The following is a 21,699-nucleotide window of genomic DNA, read 5'->3' as shown; positions in this document are numbered from 1 at the left end:
GCAGAAAAGAAGTCTTACAATCAATGCCACCTATACAAAATCTTGCCCTATTTTAAAGTCAACTGTTTGCAAAAGAAAAGAATTATTTGAGCATAATAAACATCATAGACAATAACCTTATAGATAAAACACAACTATCGTCACAGTTTGAAACATATGCATTGCAGTTAACCACTCATATCAAAGCTGGTCTTGTTCCCACTTTCACAATTGCTTTTTATTAAGACATTTGTCCTGCTGCCCTGTGCTTACCAAAGAGTATGTGCCATTGAATACAGCGGTAGTACTAATTTCCAAGTAGCAGAGTTGATACCACATTAAAGAAATCATGCAGTGTAATCTTCTGCACATCTGCTCAGAAAGTAGTCTCATTGAGTTGAATGGGACTTGTTCCCAGTTAAATATGTATAGGATTGAATCTTGGACTGCAATCCTATAACTACTTACTTGTGAGCAAGCCCTGTTTAAACTGGGATTTACTTCTGAGGGGACGTGTAAATGTTTGCACTTTTAATTGGTTAAATTTGGATGCATGTAAGAACAATATTACTGAAGCAAAAAAGGATATTTTCTTTACTTCCAGATGATGAACACACGTGCTTAAAAGATGCATCGCCAGCTGTGTGAAAAATGGAAATGTCTCTTCTGAAATGTGGCATGTCACCTGTAGGTTTTTTGAATGACTTCTTTTTGTTTGTTTTTAAATTTAAATTAAAGGGGAAAATACCCTAGTTAGTTGGACACCTTTTTAATTGTGTGTGTGTTTTACAAGTTTACTCCCAGGTAAACATGCATAGTATTGTATCAGTCAGATAGACTATGCTAGCTTAAAGACAAACTTGCGCCAATGTTATATTCAGTGAAAAAGAAAATGTCACTGCCTGGATGTTGAGACAGCCATATGGATATTGCATGACTTAGTAGTAGCAGTAGCAGCAGCAGCAGCAGCAGCAGCAGCAGCAGTAGTAGTAATAGTAGTAGTAGTAGATTTATTACTTGCCCTTCATCTTCAAGTCCCAGGCTGAGTTACAATAATTTAAAATCCAGGATCAAAAAAGCAGTTAAATCACAGTTGCAGTAATATGGTGGGTCCTGAGGTCAGGGTAACGAGGTGCATCTAAAGCATTCATTGAAAGTTGTGTAGTGAAGAAAACAGATCAAGAAGAATTCCAAAATTTAGGGGCTGATACAGAGGATGCGATCTCCCAGGTCACTACCACCCAGAACTTCTAAGAGAGATGGAACTTCCAAAAGGGCCCCCTCTGCTTGTCTTAAAACCCAGGAGGTTCTGTAGGGAAGGAGGTGGTCTTTCAGATATTTAGAGTCTTGGTCATTTAGGGGTAGGCACTAACAGGAGCAATTAGAATTGTGCCCAGAAATGAACTGACAGCCAATTGTTGATGTCAGCACCGCCCACTTTAATGACAGTGAACGCAAGCGATTTGTAGTGGGATACGAACAGCGAGGCAGACGTTCTGTGAATATGAGTAGTCCCTATGAATGGGGAAAATTTGCCTGAACTGAACTACACATGTGTATAAACAAGAAATATTTCAGGTGGTTTTATCTGGGAAAAATTAAAGTGTAAAACACTTGCAGTGAAACTGCGAATGAAAGATCTGGTAATCAGCTCTGAGCTGCTTAATACTCAGTGGAAGAAAACTGCAGGAAGAGATTATGTTTTCAGCCACAAATAACGGCCCCCTCCCTCAAATTCTCCTTGGAAAAATTAGCCCGCTAAATTGCCATAAATATGAGGTGGTGGGAGGGTGGGGAATCTGTATTCAACAGGAGTGAGATTTATGCATGAGATGCAAATTACTATGTGTTATTTACACATCTGAAGAAAAACAAATCTTGAATGTAAATGTTTAGAGGGCATATTATTTTTTAAATATGAAAGTGGGGAAATTATTATAGTGTTTATAACTCCCACACTGTTAACAAGACATTTAAAATCAAAATAAAAAAGAGTCTTCTTATTAAAACTATAGAGGGTGTACCAAAGTAAGACCAAAAACAAGTTTTAAAATTGCAAGTATTTCTTCTCTTGATAATTGGATGGCACAATTTGTTCCCCTAAGATTTTAGCCAACATAGGGAGAATTTACTTAAGAGTAATTGCTGAGGGAACAACTTGCATAGTTCCACTGTTTCAATTAAACATTTCATCAATAATACACATTTAATAACACCATAAAGACTAACAGATTATGAAAAATGGCAGCAGTCGCTGAATAATTAAGGCCACACAATGTATTTCTGTTGAAGTCTGATAATTCCATGTCCCTGATGCTTTTCAAGAACTTATAGCCAAAACAAATGCAGAACCATACAAAGTGACTTTAACAAGTGTATTTGCTGCATATTATGCTAGGCTGTATCCAGTTGGTATCCTTGTCTTAGTACAATAACATTTGATCCAGTAGACCACTAATGGAAGAATAGTGGAGAAAAATTTTTGCTCATTCCCCTTCCCACCTCAGTGACCCCACCCCTCTTAAAATCTATGGTAGAGGGTTGCGGGACCCACCATAATAGATTTTCTGGGGTCACTGGGGTCTTCAAAAGGGTGGCAGGTTAGCAAAAATCACCCGACGTATCATTAAGCATGCACCTTTGCTTGAGCAATTGGAGTCTATCCACTGATTTTAAATGCGGAAAATTCAGGTTTTTCCCCAAAATTGGTTAAAATATATTACCATTCCTTGAAAGGACTCAACATTTTGTTTATATGGAAAGGAAATGTGAAGCAACCCACATTCTGATTATACTGGGAGAAAGGTTTTGGTTCAAACTGCACCTGCAGCAAAATAAGATAGTAGCCCCCTAACCTCGGTTAAAGAATGGACTGCACCACTTCAGAGTTCAACTAGGGGTCACATTTTTAAAATATTTCCATTGGTGCAGGAAGCTCACATTCAAGCTGTTGCTCAGCTACGAAGCCAAAAGTGCTTTAGAAATGGCAAACAACATTAGATCTTTAAAGATAGGCTACACTCCCATGTGTGACCCTGTGCTTTTTGGAAGCCATGTGAGAGACACCTCACAGTTATAATTTCACTTGGGCCAAATGCTTCCAGTACAATTAAAAATGAAGACGTAAGAACAAATCACTGAAAAACCTATATGCACAGCTAACATTTGATGTCATTATTGTTGTTGTTGTTCTAATTCTTATTACATGATTTCTTTAGTGGATTTTTATGGTATACTCCTTTGGTAGCTTTGCTTAAAAGAAGCCTCTAGTCAGGTGAGAGTTGATAGGAAAAACTGGACTTTATTCATTTCTAATAATTCCTCTGTACTGGTAGTACAGATAACAATACTGTCCATTCTTTATCTAGAAGGTCTGGATTCCACAATGGGTGTGGAATGAAGACCAAAAGCCAAAACTATCATAAGTCAGACCCAGGATCTACTTTTAATCCAAACAGGCATGTGGGGATCCATTTCTTTATTTGCATGGTAGTAATGCTCCTGTTGTGACCTACCTCTGATCAGGCCACAACTCACCAGAGTGCCCCATACCACAAGCTGAAGACAAGCTTGTAAACACAAATGAGGAAATAAACCTCCACCATTAGCATATAACAAGCATTCCCCTTTCTGTTTGTTTTCAAATGTTATGCATTCACACTCACTAAAGGTGAAGTTACACTGTGAAGTGTCTGTTTATACCAGTGTAAAGGTAGAGTATAATCTAATTTAGGCCTGCACAGCACACTGATGCAAACACAGTGCATGAGTTATGTACTGGGAAACACAATCCTTGTCCCAGGCAAGTGGCAAAACCAGGAAGCATCGCAACACTGTTTGTAGGCTAACCACTGAGGATGGATGGATCTGTCAGTTTCAGTTTCTCATTTCCCCCCAGTCTTAAATTCAGTTCTCCACATGTCTGCATCAGTTTACTTTTTTTTTTAAGTCCTCATGAAAATTTGTCAACCTTTAATGCAAATTTCATTTTATTTGTATGCACATCTTGGTCTTTCCCCCTAATATAATGCACTTTGTATGGTACTTTCACTAATGTAAGACTTTTATGCACACTTTCCCTTCGCATAAACATTGTTGTACACGTTATTTGGTATGGGAACTGCATCACAAAATTCCAAGAAGTGTAAATTTTAAAGGATAACTGTTTTTCAGTTCCGATATTCTTTCAGAAGGCGTGAACTAGGCCAGTTCACATTAAAATCAAAACTCAACCAAATTTCTCCACGCTCCCTAGTAGCCTAGTAGCATTTGGCTTGATAAATCACAATACCTAGAACAGCTATCTCATAGGAGCTGTGCAGACACTGGCCAGCAGGTCAACAGTGCTTTCCCGCTCAATGAGTCAGCCCTATTAATATCACCAGAAAGAACTGCATTCATGCAGCAGGTTTTGGTTTACTTTTGCAATTCCTCCAGCTTTTTTGTCTTCAAAATCATCAGAGTTCAAACAGAACTTCAAAGTGATGCAAAGGGGACAACTTTTCCTCAAAAGAAAAGAAAAGCAGCCCTTTGCTCACACAGATGTCCTCTTATTAAGATGTCCAATTATTAAGGTCAGTAAGTCAAAATGCTTGGATTATTGGGTGAAGTGGTTTATAAATTGAGCAGTAAGGGATCTGTGTCTAAACCTTCAGGTTCCATCTTGTGAACTCATACTATACCCCAGTACTTTGAAACAATACTGGGGCTGGATGGGAAGAAGGCAAGATAACAACAGAGATTGATTGTACACCTTTGTTCTCTTATTTTCAGCATCAGACATACAGTTGTGCTGTTCTTCCCCTTCTGTTGCTTGGCATTTGCTGATCATTAGCCTAGGGTCAGGAATCCATCTCTCTGATGGCCCTTCTGTATAGCTAAGGCCTTTTGGTATTTATGCTTTCCACCCCCTGAAACAACTGACATTGATCATTGTCACAGACAAGATAATGAACTAGATGGACCATTCATCTACTTGGAGAGAGCTGATCACGTGCAGTGATGACATCTGTCAGTAACATTTCGTTACAGCCTCCATTTTGCCGTCTTTCATTTCCGCCCTAGTAATGCTCATGCAAAGTGGCATCTGAAATCTGAAGTTCAGGCTTCATTTGATATGTGGTGATGGACACCAAAGTGCCTTTTTTGACATGCTGCCATCCTCAAGTTTGACAGAAAAATATAGCAAATCCAACTGGCAAATCCAAAATGCCCAGAGACTGGAAAGGAGACTTGCATGGATCTGTCCACAACTCAGCCCTTTTCTCGTTCTGAATGTGTAAGTATTGTTTTCATTTAATTTTAGAGCTGTGAGGGATCTAGTCCAACCCTCTGCTCAGTGGTGGATCAGGCACACTCATTTCCTACTTCCTTTGCCTTGCTCATCAGTAGGACTTTAGTTTTGAGTAGCATATGACTTGTGAGGAGTTCTTGCTCAGAATCAACAGAAACAAACCTATGGAGCAGGCCACTGATGTGTCAAAACTGTCAATTGCCCCGTGACTCCCCTTTTTGCTCAACCCTCCTCCACCTCCTTCTCCTACCTTTCATGGTCTCTGGTCCTGCATCTGGGGGCTTTAGAAAGATGGGTGTGTTCCCTGAACTCTGTCCTGCAGGTATTCAATGTAACTGCTATTTCAAAATCTTCGATGACTCTTACCTTCCAGGAACTGCCATCACCAATGAAAAGGTTTACAGTACTTAGTGTTCTGTAAGAATGCTTTCATGCAGAAGATCAGCTTGAACTCGAACAACCGGTTTTGGCCTTTGACAAAGCAAGATATGATAGAATGCAACAAATTCATTTTTAAAAGTCACCATACTTGATGTTTGGTATTACATCTTAGTAAATTCCACACCTGCAACTCATTTTTGGGTGGAAAAGATTTGCTAATACCTGGCATTACAATATCCTGAAGGAGTAATAAAATAAATAAATTATTGCACAAGAACCAATGACTAGTGTTCTGAATGACCAGCCATTAAAAATACAATATCCTCTGTAATTCTTCAAAACCAATGCAATATCCATTTAAATATTAGCTTTTTTAAGAACCACCCCCCCCCAATAAAGTTAATGTATTCTTGTTACTGTTTTTCTGATCTGCAAGGAAGAATGTGATTACGGAATACAAAGAATCTATCAAGAGATAGTAAGAAACTCCTGCTTTAATGGTGCAATCCTATCCCTGGTTACTGCCTAGTAGGGCTTAATAGAGCAATGGGACTACCACTGCATCTGCAGACCTGCTGCACGCACTGGCCAGGGTCAAAGATGTGGGGAGGAAGATGCAAATTGTTCTGTAAGCCTGGAGCTGGTACAGCAATTGGACCCAGATTGGGCCTGATGGAATCTCATGATGGTAGTGGAGCTGGCTAAGGGCCCAATGGATCTTAGGCCACTTCAGGCCACTGTTACCCCCAGAATGATCTATTTGGGGGCTTTCTAGTGGACAACCTGCAGGTATCACTGCCAAATTCCTGTATGTTTGGCAAACAGAAGAGGGAGCTCCATGCTGGAAGAGTGATGCTCCATCCCTCTGCAGGCAGAAGTTGGCAGGGATTGATGAAGGTACACCTCCTTCCAACCCAACTGCCAGCCAGTCCAATGCATTGTATCTTCCATCAATATTATTGTTTAAAAAAATTGGACACAACAATGCATTCATCTACTTGTGGTGTGAATCTTCTAGCGTTCCTTCCTTGATTTTCGCCTTGTGTTTGGGTAAACCGTGTCAAATATCTTCCATTATATCGAATGGAACTTGTGGACCAACATATAAATATCATAATGAGAATGCAGCAAAGACCTCAGACAGTCCGAAGTCAAGGTAAAGTTAAGGGAGTCAAGGGAGGGAAAAGCTATCAGTGGCTACCCATAATGGCTATGTTCTACCTCCAGTATGGGAGCTGATATGCATCTGGATACCAGTTCCTGGGAATCGCATTTGGGGGGAGTGGTGCTGAAGCCAGCTCCTGCCTGTAGGTTTCCCATAGGCACCTGGCTGGTTGCTGTGAGAACATGAAGCTGGACTAGATGAGCCAGCCAGCTCTTATGTATGTTCTTTGGGTTGTGTTGGTCATGGCCAAGACACAATTGGGGCTGTGGCTTTTGAAGGTGAAGCTGGTACATTTTGAACATTTTATGAGGTGTCAGTAAGACGCCAAGGAGGAATTAGCTGCATGCTCACATTTTATATTGCTACGATTTGTTTATTTTTTAAAAGCTACTTGGCTTTCTGTTTGACTCCATGCATGTTGAATGATTTATTGGCTTGTTTCTATATTAACTGCTCTGTTTCCAGAGCTTTCCCACTAGATTCCAGTTTGCTTTGTAGCCCTTTCTGTTAAATAAAAAAACCTGAGCAGGTATTACACAATTCCGGCCACAGGGTACTACTGACTGTTTGGCAAACATAAGAAAGAACAAAGGAAAAATACTATAGTTTTTCAGGAGCTCAGATCATTAATCAACCCCTCATAATTTTTGCTCTTAGGATGGTAAGAGGCTTCATGAACACATCTCTGAATTCATATTGAAAGGCCAGGTATAAACTTTCTTCAGTAAGACAGGCTGGTCCAGATGCAGTGACCACCTCAGGCAGCAGATCCTGATGTAGATCTTTCTTCTCCCGTAGTTCCTGATGTTAATCCTCCCTTCTTCCCCAGTGGGGAGGGGGCACCATTTTGTGGTTCGTCTCGGGTGCCAATGTGTCTCGGGCTGGCGCAGATATTATATCTCCTAATATCTGACTGACCCTAAGCAGGCATCTCTTGCTTAACAAGTTCAGATCTGGTTTCAGAACTGAATCGACCTTGGTTGCCCTGTTGGGTGGTTTTTATCATGAGAGAGAGACAGGGGAAGTGTGACCCTGTCACTTCTGCTTAAATTCTCAGCTACTTTTGATACCATAGACTATCTTTCAGGACTGATTCAGTGGAATGGGTATCATGTCACCATATTATGGTGTTTGCAGTCTTACCTTCAGAGCCATATTCAGAGAGAAGCACCGGGTGAGTACTCATGGGCCCATCACTTCTGTCTTTGCATGGGTTCCCATACGGATACACAGGACAGTGCTTGTTTTAATTCCAGCTAAAGATCCTTTTTGGGGTGACCATTTTGTGACAGTTTCACACAGGGTCCCCAAATGAACATGTCTATCACCCCTGTGTTAACAGAATAAAGGAATGCATGCAGCCTGCACATCTCACCCTCCCACTTCCTTGCTGCCACACTGCCTCCCTCTTTTGACAGACTGGATAGTTCTGGGTGTACCCAATCTGAGCCAGGACAATTTGCAGCAGTCTCAACCTGATCCAGCCAAATCAGCCTTGATTTGGTTCAGGATCTGGGATGCAGCCAGATCCAGTGCACAGATCTAGTTCTCAGTCATGCTTATTTTTAGTCCAAGTCATTGTTTGGGCCCATAGCAAAGAACCCATAGCCCCAAGAGGATTCCAGAGACCAGTGGAAAAGATGGCCAATTATGCAACATCAAAAAGAGGAAATTCATCGTAAAAAATAGGGCACAAATTTCCATAAAACTTCCTCATGATAATGTATATAATTTCATATCAAATTCCATGTAATTTCCATATCACATGATACGCATTGGTGCACATTTAGAAATAATTACTATAATTTAAATAGAAACGCATTATATCTCATCATAGAAGGAAAGACTGCAACCAGGTAACCTGATACTTCTGGTCTTCCTTATGGCTCTTTAAACCAGACTTGGCCAGACAGCCTTTCAGTTAGACAAGGGGTAGTTAACCTGTGGCCCATCAGATAGTGAAGACTGGTTCACTGGGGCTAATAGGGCACAACCGTCCCACAGAAAATGTCAAATTCTCCCTAAACTCTCAAAGTGACATACTCTTTCCTGTCCCACATACATTTTATATTTACTCAAAGCTACAGAGGTATTTCTGTTAATCTCCTCTTCTCTTGCCAATCAGCTCTCTGCACCAGTCAGCCAGTCCCAGTCTTGAAGTAGAGGTATGTGAAAGAGGTTTCTCCTATGCACCTCGAAGCAGAAAAAGGCATGGGATTAAATGGGCTACCTGAATTGTAGCCCTGTTAGGAAGGCTCCTACTCCATCTGATGTTATGAGGCCTATCCAGCACAGATATGGGAGAAATTAGGACTGCATCAAGAATAGATCCATGTAGCTTTAAACTATAGCATGCTCAGAGACGTTTCCTTGAAGTCTGGGATTCCCCATAGGTAGCAAAAGGGAGCATTTCCTACTTTGAGGAGCTTGTTTTGTTATGCTTTGCATTTATTCATTCATTTATTTGGAGGAGAAATAGTGGGTGGCTTGGGTGTGTGTTGCAACAACCTGTATTAACCATTTCCTGACATTCACTCATTAAAAGCTGCAGCAGCTACTGGGTGGGGACAGAGCAGCTTGATTTGAGCCACATGCAACTCCAGACTATTTTCCAGAGTATTTCCAGGAAAGGTGTGCAGATTTGCTTCCAACAAGCTGTTCCCGAGCTTAAACTCAGAGAATACCTCAAATACAGAGAAAATGCTGTCACTATTATTTCTAGCTTACTTAGAATCATAAAATCTTAGACTTAGAAGGGACCCCAAGCATCTTCTAGTCCAGCGCCCTGCAAGGCAGGAATCTCAGCTCAAGCTTTCCTGTGAGTTTGTCAGTGAATTTCTAAAATGAAAAGTTTGGGCTCTGTGCCTGTCTGGTTATGACTTCTGATCCTTCCCCAAACCTGGAAAGATACTCTCTCTAATCTCAGGCAACATAACAGAGGCTGGTTATGATTAGACTGATGCGATACAGAGATTATTGCTTCACATTTTTAGGACAAAGGTATGCACTGCAAATATGTTCTGCTGTGCTCTGATGTGCCCTGACTCAAATGAAACAATCTTTTTTTTTGTCTGCTGGTAGGAATACTTTATTCTTTTAATTTAGAGGGGGAAAGGTGATTTTGATAACGGAAAGTGAACTTGATTTTCTTTGAGGGAGTGGAAGAAAACCGCATGGATCTGGAAGCAGGTTTTCCTCACATTTTAGAGGTTTTTGAGTGTTTGTTTTGATTTTGGCAATGGATATGTAGGTGTATACAATACACGGTTCAAAAACCTATGCCATGTGTCAGGGCAGGTTGCTGTCCCACAAAATCTGGAAGGCTGTCCTTATGGCAGCTCTACCACATAGGAAACTTTCTATCCCAGACTGATCACATTCAGCATTTTAGGCAATGACAAGCCCAAAAACCTTAGAGAATTTTTTTTTTATATGCCATGGCTGCAGCCCAAACATTGGTGGCAATGAATTGGAAAGGGGGAAATGTTCCAATTATATTGGACTGGCAAAGCAAGCTTCAGGAATATATAGAAATGGCACAATTGACTAACAGCCTGAGGGGCAATTCAAGGCAAATATTTGTTCAGAAGTGAGATAAGTATAGGAGATATCTACAAAACCACAACAACAGTATAATGTCTATGGCAGCATTCTGTTGACCCTTGTTTAAAGATATATATGAGAAAAACGATAAAAGGCACAAATTGTTGTAAGAATGTATTAATAAAAATACAAAGAGCAAGCTAATAACGAGATGTACATTCACTATTAGAAAGAGAATAAGCAGGAAGTATAACTTTATTCTTTCTGTTTAATTTATGTTAACAAATAGACAAGAATATAAGAGATATCAATATACAACTTTAATTTGATTTCTGTAAATATCGTAATGGTATGAGATTTTTGTTTATATGGTTGAGATTTTTGTATATGTAAGATGATGTACAGTATATGTTATATATGTAATATGAAAATTTCAATAAAGCATTTCTACAAAAATAATAATGAAACTTTCTATCCCAAACTGATCACATCCAGGCATACGAAGTGTGCGAAAGAGATTTAAAGATATTTTCAGCTGCCGTGTGTAAAAAAAACCCCACTGTCTCCTTGTATTGCAACAGTGGCAAGACGGAGAGCTCTGAATAGCACACCCTTGTGAAAAATGCTAATCATTTCCCTGAAAGCATGTGCTTGCATACAATCTGTACAACATTCCTGTACTTGTGAGGGCATCACAGCGTGTTCCAGTCTAAATAAAGTTGCCGTGGAACAGATAAACAATTACACTTCAACACACCCAGATGCACACTCAGAAATGCTTTCTTATCAGGCCCGAGATAATAAACACAAGGAGGGCAGCCAAGTGAATCGGACCTGATTGACAATGCATAACAGATTGCCTAGCATATTCTTTGAGAGAAGGAGAACATACAATTAAATAAAACTCGTGATTAAAAGGCAGAACCCCCTGAAAAATAGATGTCAAACCCACAGCTAAACTAATGTGGTACTTCAGGTGGAAAATTGAGTGGACTAATAGGAGTAATAGGAGCACTTGCTCCTGGTAGAGCCTGAAAAGTGTAAATATTGCTTGCCACAGATGCTGAGGAGTTGATGAATGTATCAAAATATTAGCATCCAAAGCATATCGGAGTAGGTTTGCCGATGTGTCTAAGCTCGCAAAGGGTCTTTGCCTTCTTCCTGTGGCTATGTATTAATCTCTGGGCTCTGGCTTATTCTCCTGGGGTGGCATGCAGTATAATTAGGGGATAGAAGTACATGAAGGGGGGAAGGAATGGGACTAATTAAGGTAAGCTATCTCAAACCTGTCCTCATCCTTTTTAAACAATCTAAAAATACACACATGGTGTGGCTGTTCAGCATACTGCCCTTCAAGGGGAAAGGAGCCAGACGCAGTAATTGGGAGGCCTGGACTCCTGCTCCTGGGGTGCCCTGCTCTTCAGGAAACCTATTTTCCACACCAAAATTGATCCTGCAAGGTTGTTATCTTATAATGCACACATAGAGAGAGATACTTGGAAGCCTCGAGGTATAGAATATCAGGGCCCTTAACAACTTTGGCAGTGCATTATGGGATGCCATACCCCAATCTTGAGCGACTTGATGCTGATATGGAATTAACATGAAAAAGAAAACCAAATATCTAAGCACCAGTCCTTTAAACACTGGGGGAGGAGAACCTGAACAAAGTAAACATGTAAAATTAGGTTTCATGACATCCAAACTGAAATTAACTCTGGCTTTCTCACCACCTAGGTATGTTTGGGACAGGAGATTGGAATACAGCTAGGACTTTTATTTAACTATCCCAAGCCCACTTTTGCTCCTCAGCAGACAAATTCCAGGCAGGCTGAATAAATAAAGTCATTTGTACATAATTGCAAGTGCTTCTTTGACATTTCCCCGTACATTTTTAAGGGCACTGCCTGCACGTTTGGGGCCAGTGAATAATTTAGTGCTGTTTGACATAAATTCCGTGGGTCAATTATTCAGTAAGTGCATTAATGCCTTCTGACTTTTAAAGAAGCGTGTTAGATTTTTGGCAGGCGTATCGCGTTACATCACTTCTTCCCTCTTCGGCTGCGTGGTGGAGAATGCTAATGCGATCCAACAATGTCACTTGACAATGTTATCCAAACAACAATTGAACATTCCTCAAAGCTTCTTCACAAACCCTGATTGTGTATCCCTAGACCTGTATCTATCTAGCAAAGCCTTGACAAGTCTTGTTGGCTGATCCTGATGGGAGTTGAGGTCCAAAAACATCAGAAGGTTGGCAAAGGCTGATCTAAGCATTTATCAGAAAGAGAACACACCACAGTATTTGACCAGCCTTTACAAATATGACAGATTTAACATAGTCCCACCAATCTTATCTTGTCCTAATTTTAAATAGCATCCTCAAAGTACATGGAAGGGAAGGTGTCTCCTGATGCGAAGCAGAAATTCTCTTACATGGGACATGTTCTGAAATGCACCACAGGACAAAGACACAGATCCCCTGGTTTTTTCTGTAACTCTCATCCCACCCACTCTGTGCTTCTCAGTATTTTTAATTGTCAGGATTCCTCCTGACTGCCATCATAATGGTGGCTCTGACTCACAACAGATTGCCTCCAAACTAGACTTAGCAGATGGCCTGTCTCTAGGCTGAAAGAGCTTGCATTTGCAATTGCTGCTAGTGTGAGAAAGAAGGGAACAGTGAGGGAATAGTCATGCCATCAGAAATGTCCGTCTTTTCTCTTACCCTCCATTGTACGCTGTAAAAACTATGGTGTCATCCTAGTGCTGACATAACAGGAACTGTGGCAGGGGAAAAAAGGAGTGTGAAATTATCTGTACATTTCATCAGGTGAGGCCAAAGAAACCCTGATATGCAGGGAGCTGGTTGGCAGTTGCTAACTTCTGTCAATGCTATGGAGATGATGATGACGATTGTTGTTGTTGTTTTATTATTTCTACCCCACCCATCTGGCTGGGTTGCCCCAGCCACAATAGATAGATAGATGATTGATAAGATAGATGATAGATAGATGATAGATAGTTGATAGATAGATAGATTATCATCGATGATAGATAGATAGATGATAGATAGATAGATAGATAGATAGATAGATAGATGATAGATGATAGACAGATAGATAGATGATGATGATAGATAGATAGATGATAGATAATAGATAGATAGATAGATAGATGATAGATAGATAGATAGATGATAGATAGATAGATAGATAGATAGATAGATAGATAGATAGATGATAGATAGATAGATAGATGATAGATAGATATAGATAGATGATTGATAGATGATAGAATAGTCATCAATTAGCATGGGGGTGGGGGTGTTCACTAACAAATCCAAAATGGAGCAACCATTGTTAGCAGCACCAGCAGATATCACTGCTTGTTATAACAGTAAGAAAATACTGCATTGGAGTGATTGCCTCAATTAAGATATGAGGCATAGATCAGTCACCATGAAGCTATATGTTCCAAATAAGTTTGCAAAAGGAGAAATCCATTTTAACCCATGATTAATGGATTTAGTGCCCTAATCAACTGAGGTTTTAGCATCAATATTTTGTAACTTCATTGCCAGTGAGAACTGCATCATATTACATACTCAAGAAAGAGACAGAGATGTCTCAATCCAAAGCGCTGTAGACCTCCAAAATGAAGAGTTTCAATTCAGTTCAGCTCCAGAAAACTTCTATGTACACAACCAAATTTGTGCATGGGGTTTTACAGCAGGAGTGGGGAACTCTCCAGATGTTATGCGACCCCCAGCCAGCCTGGCTGATGGTCAGGAGTGATGAGGGTTGTACTTCCATACATGTTCTGCATGATAGTGAAACTAATGAACACCTCCCACTGCATTGAAATTGCTATCCGTACATTGAAATCTCAAAACTACAACATTAAACGTTCACATAATGAAAGAAGTTCATTAACGAAATCTGTTTATTTTAATGTATTGCACACAAATCCCAAAATATTGGCTAGAGGTTGATAGATTAGCACACCAATCTAGGCAGATGTATGTCCCATTATTCAATTGGATTTTGTGCTAGATATAGGATTGCAGATTTAATGTGATATAACTTTAGAATAAAATATACGTGTATTAAAAAGCTACTCGTTTTTTCCCCAAAAAGTATTGTTAATTTTTAAAATATTTCCTTGCAGTGTGGAAATTTAGAACACAACAGCATTTTTGACAGATGGCATAATCAGTAGCTGAAAGGCCTATAGATTCTTATTGAAATCAACACTAGCGATTTTCAAGCATGGCTATCTTTTTACACAAATACCAGAACTCACAGCAAATATACCAACTAAATTTTCAAAAAAAAACATTTAAATGGCCACAATCCAGCAAAAGTTAATTACTTTTATCCCCCATTGATTTCTATGGCAGAGTTAAGCGCACATGCATAAATCTCTTGTATTGGAATCAAGGGGGCTTAGATTGCCTTAGCATTTGGAATTGTGCTCCATAAAAATGGAAAGAAAGTATTTTAGCACATTAATTTTCAACTGAATAAATTCTTCATATGTAAATAAATCAAACAAATCAATCCTATATTTTTATTTTAAGGTAATTTAAGTTGCCTGGTTTGGCACAAAACACACCTGACTTCCACATTATGCATAGATTTTAGTCCATCTTTCATTTTAATGGTGTTTTGTTTCTCAATTCCTTATGGATTTAAGAAAAGAAAAACTCTTCGTTCACCCACCCACCCACTAAGTTGCTTCGATTTAAGGCTGCATCACTCAGCTAAAACATTTTGAAAAGATCGTTGTAATAAAAATAACCAGCAAAGATCAAAGCAGTACTGAAGACTTAATTGACACATGTAACTTTATCTCCTGCTCTGGTTATAGAGGAAGAAGCCAGCTTAGGAAAAGAATGTATTCCCACTGGGTGCAAAACAGGGAGTGTGACAGGTGCAAGAGGCTTATGAATCATGGTATTTCTAGGCAAGCAGATCCCTTTTATTTCAGGACAAAACAAGCAGTTTTGTTTAGTTCTCGAGCAAAGAAAACAGGAAATTGTAAAACATTAAGCTTTAGGACAGAAAATAGAAGTTCCTTCGCTTCCTCCTCCCACATGGCTTTTATGCATGGTGACTGCAGTTTCAGAATCGGTGGTGAAGACACAATATGAGTGGACTATGTTGTGCTATTCTTGCAACTGTTTTTGTCACACACACCCAGGACATCTGAATTGCATTTCATGTATTGCAAATACTGCAAGGTTTTTCTGCCAATTAAATTTTACTTAGGCACTTCCAATCAGTGTAGAGCAGGGAGAGGTTTTCAGCACAATACTACATCCATGCATTGACTTGGATGGAATCTACAACACATATAAAAAACCATTCTGAAAATGCTTTTTTTAAGTGTTTTTTTTATAAAAAAAAATACATTGAATTTCCCATAAGGCTCGCCATCGCCATCTAGCGTCACATTGTATATTGCACTTAAAACACACTTAAAATGTTTTATTTGCAGCTGTATAGCTGAGTCCTTGGTCTGTGTGAGCATACAGAGCTGGTTCACAAGGCCCACAATTTCTTATCATTTGATCATGCCCATGCCTGAGGACCCCCAGATGTCTTTGTGAACTGAATCTGTAGAACATTGTTGTGTTTCATGGAAGGGGAGCGGGTATGAAATTTCTGTTTGTGGCCTTTTATTTGTGCTGGTTCATTTACATGTCACCACTTGGCGCTACATTCTTAAAGTGGTTATTCTGAATGTGTGAGGGGCACTAGCCCACGGCTTCAGTAACCTGTAATAAGAGTTGTTAGTGCAAATCAACACCATGTTTTCATCTTCAGCCAATTGACAGGAGTACACTTTCCCCTTCGGATCACTGATAGTGTTTTGGCATTTCTCTCATCTTTGACACCCCAGAATATGCCAGACCTTTCCCTTGGGGCACACATGTGTCCATGGAGAGATGGACTGACTTCATTCTTGTATGGTCTACCTCCTACCCACCCAAGAGCTCCTATTTGGGAACTAAAAATACATATCAATTTCACTTATTTATAGTTTCAATGTCCGACTGCTTGCAGTCATAATTCATTTCATAGGGACAAACCTCAGCATGTGCCTCAAGGATACTTAAAAGACTTTGACCTGTCACAGTGACACCTTTTGCATTTTATTTATCTTCTCATCTGTGAATAAGAACAAGCAGCTTCAGCAGCGACTACGGCACCAACTTTGTGGTGGAGCATCCAGCAGCAACGTTTAGCAACCATCGTTTCCACATCCATTCCTTAAAAGTTAATTCTGTGACAAGCAGGGCCAGCAACAAAACATTGCGGCCTGGAGTGCAGTAGTTTTTCTTTCCACTTAGTTCTCTCACCTCACCCCTGTCAGTCAGCATTTCGTGCCCTCCAAGCATGCTCAGTCCTCATTGGTCTGTTATCCCCCTAAAGTTTTTCACACTTCTTCTAATCTGGGATTCCTCCACGCCTGCTAATGCCTTTAACATTCTGTGTGGGTGGTACCTTTTGGCTAGGTAGGCAGTGACACTCAGCCTGACTGTTGGAAATAAAATGAATTTGCTAGGACGGTATTTCTGTGTACACCTATCTGAGAGAGGAGTATTGAACTATTGAACTAATGCTTCTTTTTGAAACGTGTTTATGATTTGAAGGGCAAAGTTTTCTTCATATGTTGAATATGCCACTTTCAGGACAGGTGCATCTCTAGCCAGTCCAGAAGACTAGTCCATGTGCTTGCAGCCCTTCCAACTTTGTATATATCATAGAGCATATCTGAACATTTGTTAGTCTTGTTCATGAGTGCAGATAATTGAGTGCAGGTTTGAAGCCAAAATAACCAGAGCAGGAAAGCTGGAAAATTCAAAAATTAATGTATACTAAAGATCATTAAATTAAGGGTTTGTCAGCTTTTAAATGCAAGGGGCAGGGAGAATAAGGTTTGTGTGACTTTAATAGCTACATGGCAAGTGGAAATTCAACAGCTGAATCTTATCCTGGCATGCAGATGCAATAATGGGGTAGAAATTTCAGCAAGTCACACAGCTCTGAAAAGCACAGTAGTCCTGACAGAAGAAGAAAAAAGATACCAAGCTTAACGTAAGGTGACATTTCAGGGCCCCTCCCCAACACCACATGATGGAAAGCTCTTAGAATGAATACATTTCCCACTGTAAGAAAAAGGTCCCTCAAGTTTAAGGTCATATCAGGACCTCACAAAATGATACAATAAATAAATACATTTGTCACACACTCAATATTTTGAGTGCAGTGTGATTTGTTGCTAAAGGAAAACTGTTTCAACGAGTTACTCTCTTTTCATTTCACTGACCTTTGAAAAACAACAGCACATTTTTGTACAGAGGTCACTAGCATGGCTCCTATTGTGTTTTGGTTTGATCTAAAGCCAACAAACAGCCCTTGAGAAAAGATTAAATATTAATCAGTATTTAATTCCTTTTATGGCTTGGTGATGAGAAATGTTCACCCCACCTCAAATTAGTAAGTAATGAATGTGAACTGAGACTGCCAAATGGCACCAACTTTCTTTCAGAGAATCCAGCAACATACAAGTTCATGACGGAGCAGTAAAAAACAGGGAGTGTATTCTTTCCTCACAGAGAAAGCTGAAAGTTTGGTGAGTCAGCCCAGAGCAAAATGGCTGCACTGCAGTGTCGTCTAATATTCCAAATGCAAAACCAGCTGTCTGTCCTTCAGCACATGAAGCAAGTTAGGATACGGCTCTGCGGCTGAACAGACTTGAATGACAGATAGGCCACTGAGAAAATATTGTTTTATTTATTAATAGATCACTACACCACACTTCATTGTATATGTTGAGAATAGCTGGTTAGGGACAGTCTGGTAAGATGAATGCTCCTCTCTGCCTTTTCTTCGGAGAGAGAACTGCAGTTTCTCACTTTTCTTCCAGGAGAAACCATTCCACTAACTGCAGTTCAGAAAAGGAAGGAAGGAAAACCCTTCTGTGACCTGCTAGTGGCTGATAAAGGAACAGAAGCTGAAAGATACTGGATGCTTGCCATATCTAACTAATAAAGCAGGTGCAGCTGTTGCTCTGTACCCTTCAGGATCAGGCCCTCAATCCAAATGGGAATAAGAGACTTCAAAAAGTTGTGCAAGCAATACCATAAAGTTTGCCAGTTTGTAAAATTTACATGGCATGTTACATTCTCAGTAGTAGTAGTAAGCCACCCTTCATCTGAAGATCTCAGGGTGGTTCGCAACATAAAATGACAATATAAAGGTAAAGGGACCCCTGACCATTAATTAGGTCCAGTCATGACCGACTCTGGGGTTGTAGCACTCATCTCGCTTTATTGGCTGAGGGAGCCAGCGTACAGCTTCCGGGTCATGTGGCCAGCATGACTAAGCCGCTTCTGGCAAACCAGAGCAGAGCACAGAAACACCGTTTACCTTCCCGCTGGAGCGGTACCTATTTATCTACTTGCACTTTGACGTGCTTTTGAACTGCTAGGTTGGCAGGAGCAGGGACCAAGCAACGGGAGCTCACCCCGTCATGGGGATTTGAACCGCCGACCTTCTGATCGGCAAGTTCTAAGCTCTGTGGTTTAACCCACAGTGCCACCCGCGTCCCAAAAAATGACAATATAATAACTACAAAATTCATAGTAAAAATAAGAACAATAACCTAATAATATTCCCCCTCCCAAATCAGTTTTTTCTCTCTCAGTATGTGTCAGAGCCACCCGAGGTCCCAGCTCACAAGAGACCAAAATCCAGTCCAAGTTATATACAAAAGGTTTTATTGAAGAACATTGTTGTCGTTACATCCAAGCTCCGTGGCTCAGCATCTGTTACCCTTAGACGTTAGAAGTCCCCTCTGAGTCAGTCCCGCCCCTGCACCAGCTTAAGAGGCTTGTACTGCTCCACCTTTTCCTCTCCTTCCTTTTCCGCAGGGTCTTCCTGCCCCCCTGTGCTCCCTCCCTCCGGGACTCCCCCGAGGCTGAGTCTTCTGACGCCTGCTCCCCCCTCCTTCGTGCTTTGGGACCAGGCTCCTCCTCAGGGCTCTCCTCATTTCCGCGCGCCTCCACATTTGAACTTGGCGCGCGTACGTTGCCTCTGACCTTCCTTTCGACCGTTACGCTACTCTCGGTACTACACTCCTCCCCTTCCGGCAGGACGTTCTGCTCCGAACTCCTTCCCCTCTCTGCTTCCTGTTCTGCTCTTTCTGACACACTGGCAACTCCACCCCCTTCACTCCGTTCCGACGGAGAGGCCGGTCCCGATCTCCAACCCCCACTGGGGATTCCCTCTTCGTTCCCCTGCTTCTGACTGCTTCCCTCTCTACTGCCCCTTGGCCTGACCAGGGGGGCTCCCTTTTGGGAATCCTCGGATTCACTTGACGGACTCACTGACAACCTCGGGTCGTCGTCGTCCTCTTCCTCGTCGCCCTGGGACCCCTCCCCCTCGCTCTCTGTCCCTGAAACCCTGACATCCATCCCCCCCTCGAAGCCCCCCTTCCCCCCTCCCGCCCATCGGGTGCAGGTTGTAGGAGCTGCAGCTCTTCGGAGGTGGATGCAGGATACAGGTTGTGTACCTCCATATCCTCTGCTTGCAGTTCGGTGTATGAGTGTTCGAATTCGGGTTCTTGACCCAAAGTGTTCTCTTCTCCCTCTTCCATTGGTACCTCGTCTGGTGCTGCCGGCCAAGGTCCCGTCAGCCATTTCCTGCGCCAGTCCTCCTCTGGTTGCTCGTCCCACCAATAAGAGGGTTCTGTGTCCACCCCTGAGCACGATCCCCTGGGCGGGCTAGATTCTGGCGTTCTCTCCTCGGCTGAAGAAAAACCCCGGAAAGTACTGTCTGAGAGTGTGGGCGTAAAGAGCCAGTCATCAAAGTACTCGGCTGGCATGGGTCTATGCGGGAAAAGGGCATGGAACTCGTCTTTTAGAAGAGGTTCGTCTAAGGCGTAGCCCGGCACCCAACCGTTGGCACTGGCTGGAGTGCCCTCTGTGGCTAGAAAGTATTCTACCCCCTCTTTCCCCCATCTCGAGTCCAGGATTTCTGTGACCTCGTTGAGTGGTTCGGCCCTAGGCGCCCTCTCCCTCTCCTGTGACTTAGTGTGTAGTTGCGGGACTGTTTCAGACTCCTGAAACCTGTGCGGTGCCTTGTAGGGGGTGAGCACCGACCTGTGAAATACCGGATGCACTCTGGAACCTTCGGGGAGGGCTAGTCGAAAGGCTACAGGGTTGATCTTAGCCTCCACCTGGTACGGCCCTAACTGCCTGTGCCCTAGCTTCTTCTTGGCCAACGACTTGGCTGGCATCGCTTGGGCCGCTAACCACACCCAGTCCCCCACCTGGATCTCCTCCCCCGCTCTCCTGTTTTTGTCTGCCTGCACCTTATATGCTTGCTTGGCCAGCTCCAAATGTCTCCGCAACTCTTCGTGCACCTCCTGCAGCTCCGCTGCAAACTGGTCGGCTTCTTGCGGCACCCCCTCTCTCGGTGCCCCGAACCCCGGGAAGGTTCTGGGATGACGACCGTTGTTCGCGAAGAATGGCGTCACCCCCGTGGACGCGTGCTTCGTGTTGTTGTAGGCAAACTCTGCCATCGGCAGGTAGTCCACCCAAGCTGCGGGTCGCTGATTGGCGTAACATCTCAGGTACTGCTGCATGATCGCGTTGACCCTCTCAGCTTGGCCGTTGGTCTGTGGGTGTCTCGCCGACGTCAGGTTGATCTTGACATTCAGGATACCTAAAAGCTTCTGCCAAAAATTGGAAACAAACTGGCGCCCCCTGTCGGACAGGATGGACTGCGGCAGCCCATGCACCTTGAACACGTGATCAATGAAGAGTTTGGCAGTCTGTTCCGCCGTCGCCACCTTTGCGCACGGAATGAAGTGCGCCATCTTGGTGAACAGGTCCACAACCACCAGTACCGCCGTCTTCCCTCTGGAGCTGGGCAGGTCAGTAACGAAGTCCAGGGCTACCCTCTCCCACGGTTGCTGTGGCGTTTCCAGCGGTTCCAACAGCCCCGCTGGCTTCTGGTGTACTGGCTTGGACCTTTGACAAGTGTCACACCTGGCGACGTAATCCGCTACCTCTCCACGCATCCGAGGCCACCAAAAGTCCCTTGCCACCAGTTCTATTGTCTTCTCCTTGCCGAAGTGGCCCGCACTGGGGGCGTCGTGCAACTGCTGCAGAACCTTTGCGCGAAGCTCATCGCTTGGCACGTAGAGGGCACCTTTGCGAGTTAGCAGCCCGTCGCGTAGTTGGAAATCTTCGCCACTCTGCACACCTCTGCGCAACTCCTCCATCTTGGACTGTGCGAACTGATCCACTTGCAACGCGCGT

The 21,699-nt window shown here is 42.3% G+C and overlaps 1 long non-coding RNA gene across 1 annotated transcript in view; it reads right to left on the bottom strand.

Annotated features, from left to right (window-relative positions):
• Positions 1-18,197: 18,197 nt before the first annotated feature.
• LOC310841668 overlaps positions 18,198-21,699 on the bottom strand; it is a 58,230-nt gene continuing 54,728 nt past the window's right edge. Inside the window, exon 3 of the long non-coding RNA XR_014562672.1 lies at positions 18,198-18,317. This is a non-coding gene — a long non-coding RNA (uncharacterized lncRNA). The remainder of the gene's footprint in view (positions 18,318-21,699) is intronic.

This window comes from Podarcis gaigeae (assembly GCF_964106915.1).
Source record: "Podarcis gaigeae genome assembly, chromosome: 3".
NCBI lineage: Eukaryota > Metazoa > Chordata > Lepidosauria > Squamata > Lacertidae > Podarcis > Podarcis gaigeae.
This window is presented reverse-complemented; position numbering and strand designations above follow the sequence as displayed.